At 35.5% G+C, this 27,361-nt stretch overlaps 1 long non-coding RNA gene across 1 annotated transcript in view; it reads right to left on the bottom strand.

The window, feature by feature from the left end:
* LOC125326800 overlaps window positions 1–26,670 on the bottom strand; it is a 143,696-nt gene extending 117,026 nt beyond the window's left edge. The window contains exons 1-2 of the long non-coding RNA XR_007204008.1: window positions 26,596–26,670; window positions 26,376–26,481 (exon numbers count right to left, since the gene is read on the bottom strand). This is a non-coding gene — a long non-coding RNA (uncharacterized LOC125326800). The remainder of the gene's footprint in view (window positions 1–26,375; window positions 26,482–26,595) is intronic.
* Between the last annotated feature and the right edge of the window lie 691 nt (window positions 26,671–27,361).

The following is a 27,361-nucleotide window of genomic DNA, read 5'->3' as shown; positions in this document are numbered from 1 at the left end:
TAAAAGACTAGCAAAAAATCTAGAGAGCAAAGCAAAAATAGTATCCTATTAAAAATAGAAATGAAAACTGGAAGGAGATTAGTTGACCTCAACAGCATTCAAACTGCTTGACTTATTTCTACACACAGATAAGAGACAATGCTGAGCATCCATGACAAAAGCATCCACGCATAACTAAATAATTTACGGTACTGAGAGTGGCACTAATGCAACTTTTATATATAATAAGCAATTAGACTGCTCCTGATAAAAATAAAAGCAAAGCAAACCAACACCACAACCCACCCCCTGAAAAAAAACCAAACGATAAAACCCCACCCAAATCACTCAATAAAACGCTTCAAATCAAAACTAATAAAAATCAGTATATTTAATAATAATACAACAAAAAGCCTCAGTTTGGGGTATGCAATAATTGAATTCTGAGAAAAATGAAGAATGGAACAGGCCACTCACATGTAAATAAGGTAGCTATTAACAAGTTAATAATATTTTACTTGATACATTTTTATAAAATTGGTGATAAAATTTTGGTAGTTTGCATAATTCACTTTACAGATTCAGAAGTTTGTTCAATTAATACCGTGTAAATGTTGTCCTACAGTGAGTAACCAAAAATTGTTCTCATATGCTGAGATATTCCTTAGAGAAAAATTAGAATAGACTTAAAATACTGATCCAATTAAAACACATATAAAGTCTTAAGCATTACTCCAAAGTAAGGTTATCTTGTAAGTGGAAATTTGGAATTAAATCCAGCAAATACTTGAGCAATGAGGTCATTAAACTATTAAAGACAGCTGTTCAAATGCTTTAGGCAAAGTGAGACAGTAACACACTGAAAGGATGCGATCCCGAAATATTTTATTGTATGAACAACATTACACCTCAAGCTGATTTTAAAAAAAATAAGGAAAACAAAAATTAAAACGTACAATGCTAAACACAGGATAGCTTGACTGTTGCAGGTTGTTACAACACATTTGCAAAGTTTTGAAAAATCTTCCAAAAAATTCAAAATCTTCCAAACCAATCAAAACCTAAATAGCAAATAGCAAAAGGAAAGCAAATCACTAAACAGCACACAAAGAAAGCCTCAGTTAGAAGACTGTTTCAGGTGAACATCATGATGACATTAACTCTGGCTTATTAAAGAGAATGCATGCAAACCTGATATTTGAGCTGTTGGAAGATAGTTTCCTGCACTAACAAAGAATGTTCAAATACAATTAAAATGGTAGTAGAATGTGGGGTATGCCCAGCCATCAATACACAGGTACTTAACTAAAGTTGTTCTCTAGTTCATGTTGCAATACTACAATTAATTAGATCAGAAAATGAATGAAAGCAGCCCAATTTTCCTTTCCATGCAACACAATCTCCACAGGTCTTACTACAAAAGACAAGTGACAGGAGCTTGTGATAATGGAGTTAATTTCCTCTCCACTCTCTTTTTGAATATGATTCAAAATACATATTACTATCAGAGGCATGGTTTTCTGTACTTATTGAGTAGCACAGAAGGGCTCAAGAGAGAAATTTGTTCTCTTTTAACATATGCATGGGCAAAACCAATTTCTACAGTAAGAATACAAAAAGGATAATGATGTGACAACTGTTGTCCTTAAACTGTAACGTCAGATTTCACTATTGCTTACTGTTAAAGTCAACAGAAAGTACTGGAACACACTTTATGATGTATCTGATTTTAGAAACTGTGAGCATCGTTGATTACAACTAAAGTCAGTGAAGTCTGAGATTATACAAAACAAGAAAATAACAATTAATTCCTGCAAATGCATTTGCACATACTCAGTGAGTCCCTATCAGTTAAAGAGCAGTTAAACTGAGTTTGCAGAGCAAGTGTGTCTATGGACACCACAGGCTTAGATCATTTGGCTAAGGCACTGTAATTATAAAACACTCCCACTTCATTCATACATAACTTTCATCTCCATATAAAGTCCGTGCTTTATAAAAGATATCTTAATACTTATATATCAGTAATGTTAAGAAATCAAGAATGACCAATAGCATAGAAATCCCTGTATCGATTGTTCTGTCTGAAGATGTATGGCAAGTCTCAACAGAAATATTGCTTGCTCTAAAAAGCAACTATAGAAATACACAAGTCATTTCAGCTCATGATCCATGATGTTTTGTAATTAGTTCCGACTTAATTAATACAAATACAAAAGAATTAACCATTTCATCCTCTTGTAAATAACATGTAAGGAAATGCTAACTTTCCAATCTGTATTTTCATGAAAACACTAGAGACTGACATGAAATCATAAGGCTATTGGGTAAAACCTGGATATAATGTCAGCCTTTCTTACTCTGCAGGCTTAAAAAATAATCAGAAATATGTAACTACAAAACTATAGTTGAAGTTTTTCTGCCATAAAATAGAAATCAAGAGGTCATTCTATTCTCCCTAAGTAGACAACAACACATGTATTGATATTATGGTAGAAAATTTTCTAATTTTCTGTTTATGTAAGCTTAGAAAAACACTTAACATAAAAGGATGCGCTAACCTTACACTACTTCAGCCTACACACACATCCTTTACTATCCCCAGTGCATTGTAAAAGTAAGGTTCTTTTTTCTGGAAGCTGTGGTTGAGAGGGCCAGAAAAATGTAGGTTTGCTGCTTTATTACAAAAACTAGCAATTTCTTAGCAGAAAGCCATGATATCTTTCTTAATTCAAGGGGTTAAACTCCAAAAACTAAATATAATTACCTACGTTTTATTGTACAAGATTTATGCTGAGGTCCCATAAAACCTTTCAAACAAGAAAGGGTGGGGGGGAAAGGGAAAGAAATTTATTCCGAAAACTACAGTAATTAACAGAGTTTTCTCAGCAGATTATCTTTAGCAGATTTCTCTCAGCATAAAGAGAAATAGTACTGAAATTATATTATCAACTTTCACCTTAGTATGAAATATTATGAAATAACCTTGAAAATTACTCATCACTAGAAGGCTCAGACAAGTTCCATTAAGGGCTTCAGTTTCTGTAGGTTTTAATGTATTTCTCAGACAGCACATTCCAGAATAATGCTGGTCATAACTATTTTTTCAAGCACTGCACTCACAGAATGCTTTGACACTACCCGTGGCAACATACGTGACTAAATCCATACAAGAAACACCTGGGCAAAAATGGTCTGATTCTCATACTCCCCTCAACACCACTACTGTACAACTGTATTTTGTGTATCTTGAAATAATATTGTCTCTGAAGCCCCACTGATGTATTTTCCAGCTAGCCCCCTTGTCTGCTGAACTATAAAAGGTCACTAAATCACAAAATGGAAGATGAGAAGTCAAAAGAAGAGGAGTAGACACAGCCACTGCCTCTAGGCCTCCTTCTGACCATGCATTACCTCCAGTGCTCCTGCTGACTTTTTGCCAGCTTCTCAATAGGTCTACCTGTCAAACAAATGCTTCCTGGAAAAATCAGGCGCCAGGCAGTCATTTTTCTTTAACATTATTACTGCTGCATACATTAGTTCTGATTCAGAAACAGCTGTGAGCAGTACTGTTTCTACAACTTGAGGGTATACTACTCTGAGCAAACATGGGGGTTTTTTAAGAAATCCAAAACTTCTGAATACAAAGGCTGTTGTCATACCCCTTCAAATCCTAAATGGTAGGCTGCTTTATCTGACTCCTCCTCTGCAAGTAAATGCAGTCCTACTTCTGCTTACATCTTACATGATGGCTATATTTACTGCCTTCATCCACCACATCAGCACAGTACAGAAAGACTTTTTAAGACTTTATTTAAAGAGAGTACTTTAAAAACAACAGCAAAAAACCCTAAAGAAGAAACAAGGAGTCCCAGAATATCACACTAGCAGAATTTAGGGGAAGTATCACCACTAGTTTATCGTTTGACGATATTTTTATGCCAACTGAAAAATACATATTTTTTCATTACAGAGATGGAATGACATTAAGCAATCTTGCCAAAGCAAAAAGATAATCCCACGTCATAACATCTAATTAAAACCACATGGTTCCCATAGGAACAGATCAGGAAAACAAATAACTTGGTGATGGACACAGCAGAAGAGCATGAACAGAACCGGGTAACTCAGTGCTCAAGAGATGTTGTCTTGGTTATAAAAGCAAGGTTTCCAGGACTTCTAAATAGTGTGACAGCCTGCCTGATAGAAAAAATAACCTATTAGGTTAATTTTGGTTTGGTTTTTTAGGATTACTTAATAAAGTCCATTATATGTGTGATGTACAAATAAAAAATTACAGATGTATTAAAACACATTTCCTAGAGAATTCACTTTACATGTTTGTTTGAGGGTCTTCTTCCCCACAGATTCTTGTTCTTTCTACTATGCCAAAGACATTCATTCAGGAAAATTGATTCACACAACAGTGCTCTGTATAGGATCTATTCTTATATATAGGTGATATCTGTTCAGCATGTGCCAGATCAAATATGTACCCACTCTTATTGGCACAAAATACAGTACTTTCAGATATTCAGATACATTCTGAAAGCATCATAATATCCAGTACAGAGTCATCTTAAATAAGTATAGTTGATATTTGTAGAGCATCACAACTTGCTGAAATCCCAAGGAAATGTTCCAAGTTCATTCTCTCTGAAAATGATTTGGAGGAGGATGAAGATTGAGACCACTGCATTGAGAGAGAAGGGATAGGACAAGTCCAGGACAACTTGGCTGTCATCTGTATTTCAATTTTATAATCAATTCAGTCTCTCAACATTATTAAATTTTTCTCTAAGATTTCGTTTTAGTTTTAATAACTGAAATGTGCCAGAAAGTTTAAAGAAAATGGGGATGTGTTTTGAATACTCTATTCATTACTTTATCTGTATATCTAAAATACCAGTAAAGGCTGAAAAATGCAAATGAGTCTGCAGCTCATAAATTTTAGGGATTCTTTCCTGATGACATACCTTTGTCTGACAGAAGGGCAGCAGCAAGCCCTTCTCAGGAAATGTGAACATTAGTATGCTTTTCAGACATTCAAGCCCTGCTGGATTTGTGAATGTACCCTTATTAGCTGGCTAGAAGCTTATTCAGCTCGTCTTCTTCCCTCTGCCATGTTTTTCAGATCACTTCTGCTAAGAGGATAACAAAAGTTGCTTCTGACAACACCAGGCACTCCAACCCAAGCTGAGCTGAAGCTGCCAGCTAGAACCAGCGTAGAGAAGCAAGAGCAGGGACTGAAACTGGCTGGGACTGAAAGTTTGATTTTTAAATGCTGCTATCTGCAGTACTTCTGAAAAGCTGAACAGAAAGACAGAAAGCATAGTTCTCAGCATAAGCTGAGAAGAAAGATGGGACAGCGATAGAAGGTTTATTCCACACTATTTTTAATTCTTCTGGACTCAAGCCCTAAAATTAAGAAACTTCCCTGTAAAACAAAGAGGAAGCACCCATACATGCATCCTACAATGGAGTAGTAGTAATAATAATAATAATACTGCAATACAGTCCTGACGACTGCCAAGGCTGTGTTCAGTTGCTTCTCAGTCTGAAAGCAAGTTCAAGTTAATTCTCACCAACTTAGGATAAACTGACAAAATTGTGCTCTGAGTGCCAGACAGCCTCCAATTAGTTTCAAATAACTTTAAATATTGCTGTAAGGAATTATCTTTCTCTTTCTCAGAACAGACATGAACCATCCAAGAACCATAAATAGCATATGAGGCAAGAACCAAAGTTACTCACAAACTGGACCCAGGGCACCTAAAAGACATAGAAAACTCAGAAGTAAATTTGCAGAACTGACTGCACAGCCAAATACCTTGGACTCCAGTTAGCAGAGAATTTCAACATCTGTTTTCATCAAGGGTATTAAACATGTCCCTAAATACTCTGAAAAGCACTGGGCAAGACAACCAACACCGACTAAGGTAAACAGACTAGTTCCACAACACAAGGTTTAACTCCTCCTGAGTAAGTGCTCCCCAAACAATCCAAAAGCTCAAGCTATCACAGTTTTCAGTCTTTCTCATTCATATTTAGGGCCCAGTATGATTTAGGGAAGACTGAATATTTCAACCAGCTGGAACTACTTTCACCCCAGTAATTTTTAATAGGAGAACTAGTTTTGAAGCAGAATTATCATTTACATCACTAAGATATGAATCAATGTTGCTGGTTTTTTTAGCAATATGTTCCAGTGATGAAGGGTACTTACCTGAAGTGAATTCTCTCCCTGCATGAACTAATACATATATTAGAAGGACAAAAAGAATTCTAAGGAACAGGTAAAAAAATTAAATAGTTGGAGGCAATTAGACAAAATGGGCAAAACCATTCATTGTTAATGTGCAAATAAAACCTCCATTAAAACCAAGATTTGAATTTAAATATGGAATTTATCTTCAGTTTTGTGCATTATCTTCAAGTCTCCTTGTTCCTAGTCGAGGCCCAAATGATCAAAATGTTGGTTTTTAGAACACTAAAATATTTCACCACTCAAGAATGTTTCTTTTTTTCCATTTTTTGCCAGTCAACGCTAATTGAATCCCATTTCACCAATACTGCCAGCAATTAGAAGCCTCATTTTTCAGTGAATAAATGTCTTAACGAAAAAATGTCACCCAACTCTGTATAGAATACTGGCTTAAAAATGTGAACCCCCACACCAATGGGCACTTTGTACCCAGCCCATCAGACAGCCCCCCAGACCTGCTCCCAGTTCTGGTCACACAAGCTATTCAGGGTCTAATTTAATTTCTTCTCACTTCTGGTAAACTTCACACAAAATGAACTACAAGCAGGTCATTTATTACACCTGTTGAGAGGCTACTCTGAAGAAAGAAGCTTTTGAAATGTATGATATATTCAATGTTCTAAGTTACCAGAATAAAGATATTCTCACTCAAAAAAAAAGTAAAAATAAACAGTAAATGAGCATCACTTTCACAGATCCAGCTAAGATAGACATTCACAGTAACTAAACTGAGAGCTCAAAGATGACTAGATTAAGTATTTATGGGTTTCTCTCATTTTCCTTAAAGTTGCCACCAAGGTTTACTTTAGAGTATTCCTGTTTAACTAAACTTCACAATAAACTGACTTCCTTCATCTATGAGATTTATGCATTTCTTCATGCTGAAATGACCTCATGTCACTATTGTGTATTTAGTGATAAGAAGGTCTCATTCCAGCAATAAAGCCATGTGGAACACATTACTCCAAAGCCTATTAAGTATGAAACATTCAGCATTTATTTACCACATCGAGAGAACAGAGTCCTTAAAAGGTTATTTAGACTATAGCATGAAGACTAAAATATACCCAGTGTCCCATTGATTTGACAGCCTGCCATCACTGTCTCATACAGTCTTAATTAGAACACAATACGTACACACACACTCTTCTGGGAAAACATTCCCAATTACAAAGAGCCACAAGAAGAACAGCACTGCTTTTGACAGCTGGAATGCGCATATTGTCATAATCCTGCTGGATACCTACTGTAAGTGAAAGGTATGTATCTTCCTGAACCTGCAAAAGGTGATGTCAGATTGAATAAAAGTCAGTGTTGTAGGCCCAGCCACCTACGTGCCACACTGACGACTCCAGCTTTTGCTGAGGGGGAGGAAAATTGCTTGTCGTTTTTCTTTACCAGTAGAGCTCATACATCTATTTAAATCAGAAACAGGATTTGGGGGAGGAAAACGCTTTTCAAGTGCTGTCTCTATTGCAAATATAACAGCTCCACCTTGAGGTAGGACCCAGCGAATGTTCGTAGAAGGTGCAGTCAAGCTGAAGATGCCCATCAGCATACAGTCAGCCACAACTACCTAAAACATGGATTGACATCTCCTGGTGTCCCTTTCTGCTTATCTTCTTAGCATACAAGAAGGCATGTGTGCGCACAATGCATGTGTCTGGACAAATTTACTGAAGAGAAATTAAATATATATCAAATAAACATCAATTTGACAGAGCAGCTCCTAAGGATGATACAAGTCAAGCATAACAAGGCCTGACAGAAATAGTCCTTCAGGAGCAGGAATTATCGAAGCTTCTCTTTGAGTAGTGCATACAAACAAATTTCAGACCATTAATTTTTTCATTATTGTATTCTTCCTAAATGAGGAGTAAAAAGATTAATATATTTCAATGTTTGGTTTAAATCACAATTCAAATATTCTGAGATAACAATTTCAATGCACTGCTAAGCATTGCAAGTAAGTAATCTGCTTTTCAAGTACTAATGACAGTATTTATAGTTAAATAGGGGGTTATTTTAAAAACTGAACTGCTACATATCAACTTGCATGTTCTTCAGACTACTTCAGGAGTTTTATTTTTAATTGAAAGTGTCACAGTATTTAGAACTTTTCTAATAAATCCAAATTATGTCAGCTAGATTGGCAAGTCCAGACAGACATAAAACCTGTGTTGCATTTAAATAGCTGTTGATAAGGGTACTGAGATAGAATGATTATGGCATGTATTATATATTTGGTTGAAGACTATCAGTAAGTGGAAACAGTATTTGTAGCAAAAATCAAAGTTATACCTGTAGAATAAAATGATAATAGAATAATGGAAAAAAATCATCATCAATGGAGTTCACCACTCTAAAGAGGGCACACAAGTAGTCAACTTGAGAAAAGACTGGAATTAGCCATTTGTGCTGGTTTTAGCTGGGATAGAGTAAATTGTCTTCACAGTAGCTAGGATGGGGCTGTGTTTTGGATATGTACTGAAAACACTGGGCAATATAGGGATGTTTTAGTTACTGCTGAGCAGTGCTTACACTGAGTCAAAGCCTTTTCTACTACTCACACCACTCCACCAGCAAGGAGACTGCAGGTGCACAAGAAGCTGGGAGGTGACACATTTGGGACAGCTGACCTCAACTGACCAAAGCTGATACTCCATGATAATCCATGGTCAGCATATGAAGCTGAGGGAAGAAGGAACAGGAGGATATTTGAAGTGACGGCACTGATCTTCCCAGGTAATCACTACACACAATGGAGCCCTGCTTTCCTGAAGACGGCTGAACACCTGCCTGCTCATGGGAAGTAATAAACAAATCCCTTGTGCTCTGTGTGTGAACAGCTTTTGCTTTCCCTATTAAACTGTCTTTATCTCAGCCCAAGAGTTTTTTTATTTTGCACTGCAGTGGTGGGGAGAGAGGAGAAGTGGAAGTGGTTGTGTGGTGCTTAGTTGTTGGCTGGGGTTAAACCACAAGATCATTCTGGAAAACAAAAAAAAGCAGAAAGAAAAATTACAGGGGCCTGACAGAAGCACAACTTTGAAAACATGTTAAGAAAGTTATTTTGCAGGTAAGAAATAGAAGAGATGAAAAGAGGCTAAAATTTTGTCTTATTTAGGTGAATGGGAATTCTGCCGCCAAGACTTAAAACAATCCCACCCTTGGGATATGGGTATGACTCATTCTCTTTTTTGCTCTCAAGTGTATAGAAACTTATTGTGACCTTACCAGCATTGACAAGAGCTCTCTAAGACTATAAGTATTGCAAAACAATTGACCTAATTTATAAATTAATTTAATCCATTAACCATTGAAGACAATGAGGAACTTCATTAAAAAAAGTTTTTGCTAGTTCTAAGATGACAGGAACATGAAAGAAACTTTAGACCTGGATAAAGAGCAGATAGTTTCCTAATTTTTTTTCTTATGTGAAGAGTAATATACAAAATATATTTCAAATTTATCAATCATTTCTAGCCCAAACTATGACTCTTCACAAAATCTCAGGGTAAGCCTGCTACTTGCTTTGCCAAATTGCTTTATTTCTAGCTTTATTAAGGGAAACAATGTTATCCTGATGTGAAAAGGCAACACAAAAATAAGCATTAGTTTGATTTTAAAATTCAGTCAGCATCTATAATTTGCAATGCAATCTCTTTTATAGCTTATTAAAGTAAGTGTTAGTGAAACATAATTTTAATTCTGTACAGCTGAACAGACTCATATATATTTATGACTGCAACAGATGTTTCTATGGGCTCATTTAGATGGCTTCTCCTTGCATTCCCCTCAGCTGATGAGGTGCCCTTCTATGTTACAAGGAATTCCTTTTACATCACAGTAGTACAGCTGGTTAAAACCACCATCTGCACTCATAAATGCCTGGATTGTATTTAGCCACAATATACAGAACTTGAGAATGCCTAATGAAAGCTGGAGATGAAGTTTTACATTATACTGGATGGAATTTGCACACATTCAACTTTTAAGTCCCTAAATATTGTTTATGTTGTCAAAATAACTCAAAGTAGGATTTTACCAGCATTTGTTTTGTGGTGGCCGTTTGGACCAACACAAGATCAAACTGTGATTTAACAATTTTTTTTTTCTAATCAGTGTAGCTTGCTTTCTTAAATGGTACATCATAAGCAATAGGAAAAACTTTACTCACTTCAAATCCATTATTTAAAATCATTATTTTCAAAACCAGTTACATTGATAAATTCCATTTATAAGAGTCAGTAATACACACACAGTCCATAACATCATTTACTGCCACAGTGCAGTGAAGCCCTAACACACACACTGGGCTCCCACTGCCTGGTAAAAGAGCATTCTCAGCTTATTTCTAGAAACCAGTTTTAGGAGCTCTGATCTTCACAAGGCTCAATTCAATCTGCTGTTAAACATGTGACTGCCTCAGTATAGCTGCTTATCCAAAACTATTTTAACCTACCTCTCTTTTAAAATCTATTTTAACCTACCTCTTCACTCACAGGACTCACTTCTATTAACTGCTTTAGTTCCTCTAACTAAAGCAGCTCAAATGATACATTTCTGCTTCTAGACTTCAGGAGTCCAAGCACTTGTTCTCTCACAGCTTTTTCCTCCACCTCAAACTAATTTACCCTGGAAGGATTATAGCCAGTAAAATTACTTCTGTATCATTTCAATAAGGAAAAAAAGTGTTTATATAAGCAGTTGCACTGAAACACTATAGAAAATTTAAAAGACATTCAGACATATTTTTAATCGATCTGATATTGATTTGCTATTGATCAAGAGACAGAAATTCAATCTGTGGCCTGAAAATCTTTTCACTCGTATTTTAAGGAAGAAACAACTCACCTAAGAAAGCTTTATATATGTAATTTTACTCTTCTGCAAAGAGATTGTTCAAGCAGTTGCTCTCCAGGGACTTCCACCTACCCTTTTAGATATCAAAACTCAGCCGCAAGAAGAGTAGATAAAGTAGACAAAGATGCTGAGAAGTTTGCTGCAGAACACACCGTTTTCTAACAACTTACAAAGATCACTCATGTCACAATATATCACCATGTTTTCAAACATTACTATGTCGTTAATCTTTTCATAAATATTACATCTGTTCTGCAGCTTCTGGACACACAAAAAGCGCCAAACTTTAAACATCATAGTTAAGAAAAAATTAAATTCAGTGGTTCTTCTATTGAAATGTAATACTGAATCCTTTCAAAGCTATTTTCTGGACTCCCAGGTCTGTATTTCACAGGTTAAATTTGTCAGAGCTGTTAAAATTCCCAGCAACTGCCAACCTTTACTTCTATAAAGTAAGAAGAATTTTGAAAACACAACACATTTGATGATTCACCTCTGCAACAATAGTCATTTCGAAGAAAACACATGCCTGGTACTAACAACTTCTAGAAGCCCTATTACACCTATGGGAGAAATAATATAATTACCACAGAGAAACGCAACTTTAGGAGGAGCTAAGTACCCTCAGTTTTGTTTGATGTTTTATGTTTGGTTGGGTTAATTTTGCTTTTTACCTATAACTGTACTGAAGTTGCAAACTTCCAGGGTATTGTTGAAGAAGCGTCAGTTTTGCCCTACTGAAATAAACAGGAGTACTTGTTTTTCAGCTTAAAAGGACTGTGTTTTCCATCCTGTTCCACTAATGAGAGACTTTATAAATTGAAAACATGATATTTAGAACCAGAGGGAATAAGTATATATCAATGAGGCATTTTTTTCTGTTGTTCAGAAATTACTAGCAGCTACAGTAACATTCTTTTGGTTCACCTGTGTTTAATAGCAGATATGAGTTTGGAAATCTTTACAGGAAGAGATAGAAATTTATTTTAATAATTAAACATTTAAAAAATAATTTTTATGAAAGCTTCTCCAGAAGCCTTGTAGAGGTTTATTTGTTACAAATTGCTGCACTTCAGGTAACTTCTAAGTCAATCTAGAATCTTAGAGCTGTGCTTTGGTCACTGCTGTCATTCATTTGAGCTACAGGATTTAGTGCCAAGTCATGAAGGGAGAAGAAAACAACTATCACATCTGATTGAAGTTACACGCCTCAGTAAAAATGTGTCCTTCAGAGTGGGAATTAAAGTAGTTTTGTTAATTCTAAGAGTCTGATCTACTTAAATAAGTACTATTGGTGAATAAGTGTCTGACAAGGCTATCAAAACAAAGCAGAGCTAACATTAACATTTACAGTGGTGTCAAGATGTTGAGTCTACCTGTCAGATGGTAGTCTTGGCTAAGATGGATGCCTAAAAATCTACTTGTTCCCCAACTCCTTTTTAGACAGGCAAAACAATTTACTTCTGAGCCAAGAGTTGTCTAACCCATACAACAATAGCATACCTTCCATTTTATTTCAGTAACTGAAAGAAAGCAGACTAAACTTCTGTTATAATGCAGTTTCACTGTCAGCTTTAGAAGACTCATTTCCAGCACTAATTCTACTTTTCAGAAATCAAGTGTCCATAAAGAGAAAACCTATATAAATTAAATAAATGCAAGATTTCCATCAAATCTCTCAGAATGTCATGATTGCCAGTATACAGAACAGTTCCACTGAGAGTATGTATTTAATTCTTAGGTGGAATGGGTTTGATTTTGTCTTGTCCTTCTCTTCATAAATATGGCTGGTGGTTTTATTTAGCTGGTTACTTATGTACTGCCAGCTTGTTTGTAATGTTATTATTTGGGGACATTGGTATTATTCATAATAGAAAAAGAACTATGGAGAAATATATATTTTTCTTTAAGAAATGCTATTTCTTAAAGAAAGGGCTAAATTTAGTGATTATGTGAGGAGATTGTTCAGTTCTGGGGTATTTAACAGCTGGAACTCAGGCCACATACATATGACATGTTTAGGGGCTTGTATAGTCAACTTCATGAACAAGTGAAACCTCTAAAACACATTCTGTTTGTCCCAAATTTAAGATTTTCTTCCCATTCTGATTATGTGTATGTAATAAGCTAATAAACTGTGGTATAAACAATACAACAGATTCTTTCTGGACCTGCCAACAGACTGAATAAAACTGTAAGTCTTATACAGTAAATCTAAAACTGAATAATGACACAATGACAACTTAGGTTCTAATCACTGAAAGAAATTATTATGTCACATTTCATGAGAACTTTCACATCTATTCTCAAAGTCCATGAAATCTGAACACCTCTTTGCTGAGTGTATTTCCTTTTAAATTCAGGAGAATGCTGCAGCAGAGTTTGAAAATAAGACTGGTCTCTCATTCTAACATCTTACTGTTTTCACTAAAGGAAAGTGCAATAGAAACAAACCAGAAATTCCACTTGCAGGATTTGTCTCATTAGCTTCAGATTTGAATATAGTGTTAAGTAGTTAAATTTCTGAAGGGTTTTTAAATAGTTAACCAAGATTAAAAAAAAATCAGAAAATAAGTTCCTCTGAAAAGAGCTATCATAATATAAAAAGATCTTGGTCTAATATTCTGCATTTAAAACAGTATTAAAATATTAATATTAAAAAAACAGCACTAAAGGAAGAATAATTATTTAATAATATTGAATAATATTTTAATACTTATCATGTACCTTGGGATTTTAGTCAAAGCTTCTGTGAGAGAAAAACAAACCTGGAAAAGAATGTGTACATCCTTCGTGAATTACTAAAGCCCCAGCAAATTACTGTGGATATCCAGGCAACCATTCACCTGCTGCTATCAAATGAGAAAAGAACAGTTACCTTGGCAACTGCTGTATCTCATATTACACTGTGTTACTTCCAAGACAAAAACATGGTCTTAGGAGAGAGTTGTGGAGACCATGTGGGTTTTACATTTTCCCTGGCAATGTCCTCAGGGACACCAAAACAGGCTTATAAAGCCATCCCAATTCCCAATTAGATAGAAAAGAAATGCATTTTCATTATTTGAAATGCAACTAGGTATAGTCTCCATCTTAGTCAATATATAGACCATAAATATTGTAGGGAGTATTTTATTTTGTTTCCCTTTAATTTTCAAGGGGAAGAAATATTCATCAGATTCCTCAGGAGATTCAAATTACACCACACATGTTTTATAGAAAAGAATATAGGCATGTACTATGTATTTTACATTTCCCTTAGAATTGTATAGATTCATGTGAAATGCACTATAGGACATTATGTCATCTCTTAGTGACTGCAGTACCCATGCACATCAGATATGAGCTAGAACTGCTGAGATTTTAAAGAGTATAACAAAGCATATTTGTTTTATTACTAAATGATGCAAGACTTCCTCCAAAGGAGAACAACAGCGTTTATATATAATCTGACTCAAAATTAAGAAATCAAGAAACTAATTTTAAAATGGTTTAAAAAGGTCACAGTTATTATGAAAAAAAAATTTAACATTTTTGGTACAGGAAGCCTCTGTGCTTCTGTGTATTCTATACCTTACATCACAAGACTGGCATCCAGAACCTAATTAAAATTTCCATTCAAGACATGGACAGAATTTTTAAAAAGCAATTTGAATAACGGTTCCTAAAAATTATAGAGAAGAGTGGCTGTTTCTATTTCCCCACAAACAAATGTGCTTATATACCAACCTTTTTTCTAAATAAAAAGAAGGTGGAAATAAGTTTTATAAGTCAAGTACAGGGTATTTAAAGCAAAATTGTTAAGGCAACGAGGAAGTGATGTATCAAGAATTACACTACAGGATACTAAGTCACCTAGTTAAACTCTCAAGTAACCATTCTTCCACTGAATGATCAATTATTTGCCACTTGTTGATGACAAAGAAAACAGCTTTTTACCTGGAACCTGTCAATATTTTCAACTTAGTCATTATCAGATGAACTTGATTTCAAACACTCTATTAAAGTTTGAGGATACACTTTGCACATGAAAGCCTTTCAGTAATTGTGGCTGTAGATCTATTCGACAGGTTACATAGGTGCTATTCGAGTTATTTCATCCTAATGTTTTCCTAGTTAATGAGAATCTCAGCCTGAAACTATTTAAATTCATCTTAAGGGAAAAAAAAAACCCAAAAACAACTAAAACCCCTCACCTCCCTCAACCCTTTCATCACACGAATGTAGCAAAAACCATAGTCAGTGGCTGAATCTGAATGGTTTTGTTTTATTTTAGATGTTTTCTTGCATATATACATGTTTTCGATCTGGAGACCTTAATTACTGTTTTGCTTTTACACAGTATAGCATAATCCTCTAAGCCCCTCTGAAATCACATATACTCTGGCTTCTTTTGCCTTCCTAACTGACCAATGAACATTCTTTTTATCTGACTACCACACAGGACCTTAAAAAACAGTCATAAGCAAAGTTTTCAAAGAAACTGTGACAAGCCAGTGTATCATCATCTTTTATGATCTTGCCTAGATGTCACAAATTCTGGGGTTTTTTGATTCCTACTGATTTGAAATAGGGATGTAGTTCTCATACCAGATTACAGACCTACTTTTTGGCTATTTATAAGTAAACCTTTCTTCCTTCCACATCTAGAGATGTTCTACTTCATATGAATAGTATAGTTCAAAAAATCATGCTTGCATGCAGGAAAAAACCACCTTATTTTATTATATTTGCTATGGTTTATTAGTGTTTCTTTTCTGGTTTCCTTTTAGTCTACGGGCAAAGTATAAAAGAAATTTTTGTTTCACACAATTACTTGGATAGAGAGGTACTTTTCAGTGTTATTACATACTACTTTAATTATTACTATTACACTGGCTTTATTCTTCTGTTCATACTAGACAAGCCCCTGAAAATAGCAGCCACTCTCTTACAGTACTGCCACCCAGTAATGTAGTTGGAGACAGAGGAACATCCCCTGCCCAAGCTGGTGAGACATGAAACAGAGAATCAAAGATTTTCTAATGTGTGAAGAGAAATTCCTTTCAGCTTCTCTTTACAGTGCTATTTGATGTCCTGTAGTCTTGTGTTTTGCTGCGGTTAGAGAGTTTAGTTCTCTTTGTCCTGTCAATCCTCCCTGGAACCTTGGTGTGCTGGAAGCTGCTGCAAGAGGCCACACCAACATAAGGTAAGGTCAAAACCACCTTTTTGAGCAGTAATTCTTCATGACAAACTAGGACGATCAAGGAGGACCTTAGCAACAGAAGACCTATACTTGAGAGCATTAACAAGAAACAAATTTCATACTACTAGGAGCAAACTAGAGTTTGTATTAATGTTTTTACTCAAAACAAGATATTATCAGTATTTCACTAATTTCTAGTTGCCCAATCCTCCTAATTCCATACATGCACTTCTAGTGTACAGGCAAAACTTCAGAAAAAGGGAATCACCTCCACAGAGGATTAAAAATTGGGAATGTGACTTAACATCTGTATATTATCTTGGTATACTTCTAGAGGAAAGAGAACTTTTTATTTCCATGCCACTTTTAGATTACTGATCTGACTTGTTTCGTAAGGCTCTTAAAGTACACCACTTTATACTACAGGTATACATATAAATCTTTGAAAGAACAGAGCTACTTCTTCATTTTGAAATAAAACAAGATGCTCATGAATAAAAAGAAGCAACCCAATCCCCCCCCAAAAAAACAAAAAAAAGCCAAAACAAAGCAAAATCAAAACAAACAAAAAAACCAAGAAAAACAACAGTGTTAAGTTAAAAACTTCAATTATTCAAAAGAGTCCAGTTGTCCAGCAGTTAGACTGGGATTTCCCAGACTAGACTGAACAGAGATAACACAGGAATCATGCCTTTAATAGTAACTTTTCTCCTACAGTGCTTTAAACATCTAATGCATGCACTTTACATGTATTAGCATAGTTATACCCACTTTACAGGCAGGTTAAGTCCAGCACATAGAAATGAAGCACCTCTCTCATCACTGCTCTGTCCTTGGACTAACAGTAAAGAGAACCTGTATACCCTATATTTCAATTTGATACTTTACTAATCCAGACTTCATCTGATTGTAGTATTATCAGATGCTCAGTTTCACACAATCATTCATACCAGAGGATTCAAAATCAAATCTAAAGTCATTATATACAAGTGATACCAAAAAACTCGATTTTATCCTGATGAGAGTAATAGCTGAAAACAGGAGCCATCCAGTCCGATGTGTCTCAATCTCACAAAATGCATGAAATAATCAGAAATCCACCCTTAGGTCTGCTGCTACATTAACTTAATCAAAGAAGGATACAGATATCTCTGGTACTGACAAGACCTAAGAACATTGAAATCCAAGACTGCAGAATTAAAAAGTAAACAATAATTCATGAAATTAATAAAAATGAAAGTGTTGAAAGCTGAAAGAACATGGCTATGAGTACATAGAATGATAAGCAGCATTTAAAAGAGAAAAGTTAAGGCCTTTGTTACCACAGCATTAAACAAGGGCAGCACAATATTAGTTATGCAATTATATGTTCCCAAATATTTTCAAGAAGTTTTAAAATAATTTTAGCAAACAATGAAACATAAAGTACCTGTATATTGTAAGTTGTGATCAACTGGCAAATTATAAAATATTATTTTTTATAGTTTTGTTTTGAAGAAAAATCTAATAACCACTAATTTTGGAAAATATTACTTGGTTAATTCAAAGTTATGCAACTTTCTCTTAGTTATTTCATGCTGCATATTTCCCACTCATCCTTCTCTAGTTTTGCTATTAATCTAATATCAAACTGGTCTTTAACAATTTGTGTATTTTGTAAGACTGATAAACCCCATTTCAGAGCTTGCATAACTAAAAGCCTAGGAATAACTTCTGCTGTGGAGTACATTATCATTTCCATATCCTTTAACTCTGACTCTCTGAAAGTCACATCAAAATATCTTAAGTTAAAGGCTTCAGAATATGACTTTCACAATTACAAATAACACCGCTTATTACACACAAAGTGCTTACTAAACACAAAGTGTTACCACATTCAGGTGTTCCTATTTTCCTTTCCATGCCTTCCTAAATTAATCACCTCCCTTAAAAGTTCCACATAAACTCTATTTGTTGTTGGTCACTTCCAGCAAAGAGTCAAACGTTTGCCCTTTCTTTGTGTGTTTCCTTTGGTAGCTTTTGTGTGATCTTTAAATAGCACTGACCTACCAAGAAAGTGTTTCAGTCACAGTCGCAGCAGTGCTTCTAATTTGTCAACATAAAAAAAAGGAGCTATTTGTCCTTATAAAACAAAATAGTTGTTTCTGGATAAAGCTATTCATTAGAACAGTTTTGAACTTCAATCTGTTTTACAGCGTTCTCCAATTTCCTTGAATCTTACACAGATAACTGTGGGGCCAGTCTGTGACTCACATTTCAGTTAAAAATATACTTCTTAGCTGAAGAAAAGTATACTTATAAACCTGAAGCAAAGTTAGGAATATTTTTGATTGGATTACACTAAGTTCATTATTTTCAAGATATTTGGAGCTTTACAAAAATACCATTTGTCAGACTCCATACTTATCTAATTTGTGTCCTGGAGAGATAAGGTAGTTGAGGTGCTACTCCTTCAGTATTGTTGGACTTCTTATCAGTAAAGCTATATTCTTGTTTTCCTCATCAAAAAGAGCATAATAGATTTGCTTTTAAATTGTTCAGTGGTATCACTTGGTTTTGCAAAAAAAAAAAAATAAAATTCAGAAGTTCATGAAGTAGACGCTGTGCAAGTTATGTAGAGTTAATCAAAAGCAAACCTTCTGAAGAGACCCATGAAGCTTAAGACCTGAATTTGGAAAGAACTGAAAGTACCTGCCTCCCATTGCATTATACAGGCAGAGAACTATCTTCTCTATGGTAATACTTTTAATACTTGATGAAGAAGATTTACAAATCCTTTCATTCACCTGTCCCACAGGCTCTTCCAAATCTCTGTACTTCGACAGCATATATTCTGCATAACATCATACGACACACTTCAAGGGTATCTCTTAGCAAGAGCAAAATGCTTACTCTGACAGCTTTCAAAAAACTGGAGAATATTACTTTAGGAAGAAATCAAGATAGTTGTGTCTCTCTTGCTGAGATTGTTCAAGAAATGACAATTTTTCCTATAAGTGCTAATTGGTTTCTTCTCTTACTCAACACTTTAAGTCAAAACTCTGGTACCCTGTAATCATTTCTACAATAGCCAGTTATGACATCACAAATGTGTAACTATTTAGTGAACAATACAGGTGTCTATTTGAGCTCCTATAGTTCTAGACTCACTCTAATGTTTCTGGTAATTACAAAAAATAAATAGTCAGAAAGCCAGTTCCTATGTCACAGGGCAGCTCCACCCACGATCTTTGCCTTTTGTGCTTCCAGTTGGAGGAGAACGGCAGAAGTGAGCAGTGGCATGGTTTTAGTGAGACTACTAAATTGTAAAATACCATTCCCAAACCATGACAAGTTAGTATTTTAATTTTTAATCAAGAAAAAAGTAAAATATATAATAAGGCAAACACCACACAAAATCAAAAGCTGACATGTCATGAAAAAAAAAAAAACCACTGAACTTTCAACCTGCATCCAGGGTCTTTTTCCCTTCAACACCAGTCCTGTGCAGCACCAGGGTCATCTGACCAGTGTAAGAAATATGAAGTTTTGCTTGGTTACCACTACAATTTTTGTTTATAGATATGGGATGTTTATCAGAGCATGATTCTTACTGGCGAATATTTACTTGGGATTTTATCAAAATATAACCAGATTTCATCCAAAATTGTGCTGGAATAGTCACCTTATGTTCCAAACAAAACCAACAGCAGTGCAATTGCCTTATAGTAATTACTTTTTCCAACACTAAACCTAAAAGCAAGCTGTTCATATCAAATCCATCCATTATGCCCTGGAAAAAAAATGCTCGAGCTGTTACCCCAGAGTCTGTGTAATAAAGGTCATCTGCATCTCAGAAACACTAACCAATAGTTGAAAAAATGATGGTGAGACATATTAAGATTTAGAGAATAATGTTTCAAAATAAATTGCAGGGCTTGGATTATGCCTGATAGTTCTAGCAGCTTTCAGAAGCTGATTCGTAATACCACAACATTTTCACTGCACAGGAACTGAAAATGAACAGGTTGTCCTGTTCTCCATTTTGGCTCATGGAGGAATTTTTGCTGGTGAGAATATTGAACCTAAACCATTGTTTTGATTGATTTAATGCTAGAAAGAGGAGCATCCTTTACTAAATTATTCTTCTTTGCCTCATAACTTTCAGCTGTGCACTGGAACCCCAACCTGTTCCCTTATATCATCATTTGGCTGAAGCAAAATACAACATTAGTTTTTTCTGCATATTTTTTACAACATGTGGGTTTGCAGAACACAGCTGCAACAAGGTGTTTGCAAAAGCACCAAACATACTGCTTTTACTGCACCTACTGTCTCCTTAATTGTCCTAGATTAAGGTCTGATGTAGAAAAAACACCAAGATGTTGATGACGTCTGGGCAAGGCATATCATTGTGTGCCTAGGCAGCTCTTAGAATATTCTATGAGGTATATTGAATCCAGAGAATCTAGTGTCAGGGAATATCACATATCCCAAAAAAATCCAAGTCCCAATAACCACACTGCTTCTGAATGTTTTTCTGAAAACTTCCACTGTCTGTTTTGCACTGTTCATATGCTTATGTGAAAGCCTTAAACCTATACTATTCTTAAGCCTTGGATCTGTTACAGTAAGCTGTATACCCCACACACCCCATAAGTTCCATAGCAACATGAAGAGAAGGAGCACTACAAACACCTTCTGAAAAGAAACTGACTGAAAGCCTTTGAGGCCCAGTAGGCAAACTATTAAAGCCAGCTTTGTTACGTATTACATGCTGCACAATACAAAACCCTTCATATAAACCTGCCAGTCAAGCATACCCACCTCATTTACCCCAGCTGTCACCACAGATCATAGTTTTTTGGGGGATATTCTTCTGCCCCCTTAAGAAAAAACACACAGTAACCTTGGGCTAGGTTTAAATCACTTTGTCTATCAATCTCCCTTTTCAGTGACTACTTTTATCCTAAATCCATTTTTCATATTACCAGATTAACAGAAGTGAAGACTGTACAGAGCATGCAACTGTCACCCCTCCAAAGAAAAGCCAGAGGTGTATCCATGATGTGCAAAGTTGAAGAGCCCAGCACACATCCATAGCAGCTGCACTGGGTGCCAAACCTTCTATTCACCAAAACAGTTAAACTCTTCCAAAATGGAAATAATTCTGTTTTCTTAATTTATGTGAAGTTTAATTTGAAATTTAGTGAAATTTCAGAACTTAGAGTATCAGCAGTACACAAAAAAATGCAACAGCAAATAAATGGATTCAAGTGCATTTGATTTCAAAGCAGAAAGACTTTCACAACAATACAGAACTTAGAGAAGCACCTTACTTTAGAACTCTGCAAGCCTATTTTTTGTTAATATTGATTCTTCTTGGACAGAATTCACAGGGTTGAAAGGCATATTTGCAACCTTTTCTACAGTATGGCTCTGTTTGCTTAAGTGCCATAAGTAGAATCCATCTGCAGTCTTAGTATTTAACTGTAAGTGGATGGTATTTATTCAGCTAGTACATTTTTTCTGACATTTATATTACCTCAAAGGATAACACTGCCTTTGGAAATTCTATTTCAGATTGAGCTAATTGAACTTCTGAAGGCATGGTAATCATGTCATGAATCAGCAGCACTGCTAACAACTTTGAAGAGGTGACGTATCATAGAAATTGATTTTTTTTTTCAGCCTTGGTGAAAAGGAATCAAGTTATATAAGAAAATAAATTAACTTTAAGTGAACCAAACTGCTAGAGGTATAACCTCTAAGTGCCCCACTCCCACAATGTATGTACGCACATACACTTTGAAGATGGCTTGTCTTTATGAAAAGAAGTAAAGCTATTCTAAATATAGGCTTGCTGCTTTTATGGAGTATCTCAGGCTTACAGTCAGCTTATCAGAAGAATTAAATATATTAATGTATACATTATATACTCATGGTGAATAATTTACTCTGAAGTAATTATTAGCTCTGGATGTTCTCTGCTGGAAAAAAAAAAGCTGGGGAATTTAAACCAAATTACTTGTAATTGATGAGGTTTCTTATTTAGAGATCATTAACCTAAATCCAGATCATGTGAAACAAAAACAAAAATTAAATTCAGTTTTCTATCTAAAAGGAAGTAGTATTCTCAGAGAGGAACCATGAAGATGCAACAAATATTCTTCTTCTATAGATAATACAAGCTGTGTCTCAACTGCCTCTAAAAAAATCCACAGTGCATAAAGAAAGGTTCTTATGCTGTATAACACTATTAATGGGAATTTTCTAAAGAGGTCCACACACTAAGAAAAAGCTGAGAATAACTAATCTAGAATAACAACTGTCTACTGGATTTTCATAGGAGATTTTGGCAGGCAGGAAGAACATTAAGCACTGCAACAGCCCAAAATCTCTCAGCCTTGTGGAGAGGGAACATGGGCAGGGGAAGAGCTGCTGGAAGATGTTAAAAGAAAAAAAAAAATTTGAAAGGACACCTGTTCTGAAGATTGGATTTGTGCTTTCAATAAAATATCTGTCTATTCTAAATTGACTTTGTCTTGAAGTAGAAGTTGAAGAATAGGCCTCTTCAGAATTTCCAAATCCCTTCAAACAGTTTTGCTTGCTTTTTACCTGCTCCAACAATATTTTGGTTGCTCATGGCATACTGCAACTGTTTCAATAAAAGAATGGCAAGTGCCTCCAAACAAATTAGCAAAAGCCTCCAACTCCAACATTCACCTACGTGGAAAAAATAGAGTAAAATCCCTCACACAAGGGAAAGACAAGAGATCTCAGACTAACATACCTCTGCAAAATGGAGCTACAATATTGAGCAAAAGGAATTCAAGCACATGCCTGTGGTGTATCAAAGAAGAGGCTTATTGAATGTAGCCTCTCTCAGTAAACCCTTGAAGGACCCTTTTGTGAGGATCTGGAGCAGGATTGAGCACAAAACATGTGCCTGGTCATCTAACTGGGATACAATGGAAGCAAAATTTCTGTACATGCCTAGATGCCCAGAAAACTTCAGCTGAAGGCAAGTTTGGCAGCACCATGTCAGGAATTTCAGTTGGGAACTCCATTCCATAGCTGAGACCCAAGGGCTTTTGAGGCTCTGGATCTAAGAAAACATGCTGTTTCACTGCATATTAACAAAGATTAAACTCTCCATGGCATGCAGCAATAATACGTTAAATCACATGTTCTACCTTTACTACAAGAAAAAATTACTTTGAAACTATTTGAGATCAAATACAAATGTCTGCTGGGGGTAAGTCCTGATTCCTAACATTTCAGGGAGAACTAGCCAAAGCACAAGTAATTATAAATTAAAATTCTTATTTTATGGCTCAGCCAGGTATATGAATCCATCTTCCACACTGTCTAGAAAGGCAAACATTACTAGAAATGATGTGTTTTCATCAAAAATTGACATTTTGTGTAAAAAGAATCTGAACGTTATATCATCAGGGAAAACCCAGTGGAAAATAAATGAAAAATCTGAAAGCAATTACTACATAAACAACAAAAAGAAACTTTAAAATGTACCACAGTTTGAGAAGACAAATTAACATTATATCCTGTTTACCAACACACAAACCAATGCTCAATTACTTCTAATAATTCACAATTAAATAACAAATATGACCTTTTCTGAAACAAAGAGTTAATTTGAGTTGACTAAAAGATGAAAAATCAATATGCTCTCACCACACAGGGTCATCACTCAGCAATTAACAGGCTTCTGGGGAGATAGACTCACAAGTTTAAATACAGGCTATTTCCTAGTTTTCACTGAAGCATAAGCTAAGAAAACAATACTATCAAAGATCTCTGCCCACATTTCTCACTGTTCAAGTTAATCTCCACAATAATAGCTAACAGGCCTTTTGAAAGTGAATATCATTTAAGGGTATATGCAGTGATTCTGATACTTTCTTTTAAAACAATCTACAATCAATACTATTCCACTTCAAAAGGACATTAAAAAGTATGCATGCTAGTTTTGCACAATACAATCCTTGTGACCAGATCACATACCATGTCCTGCAGAGGATGAAGGTGGAAAACTATTCAATAAGGCCAGAGGACAGAAGGGGATGGATCCTTGGTTTTCTCCTTTCTAATGGTAGAGGAGGCTTAGTTTTCTGGAGCAACTTCTGCTGAGCAGCTCAATCACTTTCTGGGTAGGGATTGATGTTTAACAACGTAAAAGATTCTATTGTGACATCCTCTGTTGCATGCAGCTAAAGTCTGTTTCAAACTCTGCCACTCCACAATTTGCTGGAGTGAGAAATTTGAGAATTTCTACATTCTGCATGAAAAAGTATCTATTTTATACTGACATCCTAGTGGTTTCAGGGACTGCCCCTTAATTCCAGAACTGTGGAATTTTGTGAGTAACATTTCTGCTTGTCATCACTTTCCTCCTCAGCTATCACTTCTATTAATTTTTAGAACTTGATCATATATATTTTTAAGCCTTTTCCTACCAAAATGGAATCACCCGCATATAGGTTAGTATTCCACCTCTACTGCATAGTTCAAGATGAAGTAACTTTATCATACTTTTTTTTTTATCTCCAAGACTTGAAAACTTCATGAATTTCTGAAACACCAGAAGGTTATATTTTAAGCAGTAAACCAGGGATTGTTAAACTCTTGCCACTTTAATGATGTTGTGAGCTTTATCATTCCAGCCATGTTACAAAATCTGCCAGTAGAACAGACATATCATGTGACATTACATTCTGCATGTGCCTAACGAGCAAAGGTGATTCTTCTCCCTCTACACAGAGAAGAAAATATATTTCTTTCTAACAGATGCTCAAATGAAAGGTATCATATGTTATTAAATTTCCAGTTTAAAATGTAGTTGAACTTGCTTTAAAATAAGTGTGACAGCAATATTCACTCAAATCACCTGAGACCGCTTCTTCCTTGAAGTAAAATACAGAAGTGCTTACAGCCTTGTTATGCACACTGGTTCTGTATGCATCATGAATGCAACATCTACAGAATTAGGTATTTCAATTACTTTAGGGGATTGAGAGAATATAGCAGTTAGATGATAGAGAAATATCTTCTTTACATAGTCTTTAAATAGACTTTTAGATATCACATATGTTCATCTGAAGGAGTTTAGGTCTTTCTGTTCATTCCATACCATAAAAGTAACTATCTCCCCTCAGAATGAATTTTAGTATAAACTAAATTATGTCAGAACAAGGGTTTGAGAAGAGTAGCACTAACAGCCTGCCTATTCAGCATGCAGCATATGAATTTACTGCACATTCAGCATAACAATGAAGGACTGATACATTTTCCTAAAAGAATAAAAGTTGCCAAACACACACTCATAAACTGTCCTTAAGACCTGCAATTTTTCTTAAAGTTTGTGAACAAAGAAAGCCTAAAGCTGCCAAGTAAGGCTGAAAAGGGGATGCCAAAGCAAGAGGTGGGCTGCAAAAAAAATTCGTTTTATAGATGTTGGGTTAAGGCTCAGATGAAGGCATAGAATTAATGTTGAGAAAACAACACACCCTAGAGATACACCTAGTGTAAATAAGGATAAAAGGCCTGCCAAAAAGGAAGGCAAAAAAAAGAAATTTCCCCTGAAACCTTTCTCTATGGGTCATGGCTGTTGGTCCAAGGTAAAGACTTATCTGACCATCTAGTTAGGGCTGGCAGGGAGAGGTTGCCAAAGAGATCCCAGAGCTACAGTATGTATAGGGCCAGGAAAAGGCTGCCAAAGGGGATTGCCAAAGGAAATTTCCCCTGACAGCTCCTTCCTCTGGGCAATGCCTGTTGGTACCCAGTTAAGGTTCCACTAAGGGCACTGGTTGTGAGACAGGTAAGGCCTAAGTTCTACAAATAATACTTACACCACTATTGTCCCAAATTTTGTTGCTCATTTTCCAGTAAGCTGTACACTCGTAGATACTTCTGAAAGAGAATGGTCTTACCGTCATAAAGTGGTTCTATAACCTATGGCACTAATCTCTGTTCTGGAAGAATTCACAAGATTTTTGTGTTTCCTTCACTCTGTAGTACCACCTCATTTTTGATAAAAGACCCTTCCACATGAAAATACTAAGTCCATTCACAGTTACATACCTGAGGGATGAATAACCTTGGAACCACTCTCCCCCATGTAACCACATTGTTCGCAATCCTACGGGGGGTTTTTTTTATTCCTAGAGAATTTTTATTTGGCCATGATCTAAGTGAAGAAGGAAAAAAAAGTCCAATGAATCTGAATCAGCTTTTATATATATTATATATATATATATATATAAATATCCCAAAGACCCTGATTTTTTTAAAAGAGACTTACAGTTCTATTTTTCCTTCCTTTACATCTCTGTAGACCAGGAATAATTCCCAGAGAATGTGGAACCCAAATCAGGCTGAAAATAAAAGAAGCTACTATTATGTTCAGATCAAGGCTAAAGCACAGAGGATAAATGAGATGAGGAAAGCAGTGCCCTGCCAGCTGGAATTTTACCCAACATGTACAGAGGGTAGCAACCTCCTACTTGTTCATTCTTCTACCTTGTACAAGCAATTAGATTTCAAAAAAGGAATTGTAATTAGACTCATAATCAACATAAATTCGCTCCACAGAGATTTTGATGGATCAGAGCAGACCAGTGAAGCCAGTAAAATCTCACTTATTGCCTGTAACACAGATGTCAACACATGAAAAAGGCTAGGTAGTTCATATTTCTCATTTTCTACTAGACTTTCTGTTAATTATTAAAAATAATTCTGACATCTCTAAATGCTTAAGGAAACGCTGCTTCTGGTGGATCAGAATATTTACAGCACATCTGCACATATAGGCCTAGGCTGTAGACTTGGAAGGTAAATTTCTCGTAATGTATGGCTATCTATATAAGACCAATAGCTTTCCTACACCTGCCTGCCTGAGTACACAGGCTTTTTTGTTTTAGATCATTACGTAGAATTCTGCAAGTCCTAATTTAGAATTCACAGAAAAAACATATGGAAATGTTTTGTCCATCAACCCCCTCTCAATAAATTACAATAACAACTGTACACATCATTCATATTTACGCTGTCTCAGTTTGAGAGTTTAT

The sequence above is a fragment of the Corvus hawaiiensis genome, chromosome 5 (assembly GCF_020740725.1).
Source record: "Corvus hawaiiensis isolate bCorHaw1 chromosome 5, bCorHaw1.pri.cur, whole genome shotgun sequence".
Taxonomy (NCBI): Eukaryota; Metazoa; Chordata; class Aves; order Passeriformes; family Corvidae; genus Corvus; species Corvus hawaiiensis.
The sequence above is the reverse complement of the archived record's forward strand: the minus strand, read 5'-3'. Positions and strand labels throughout refer to the sequence as shown.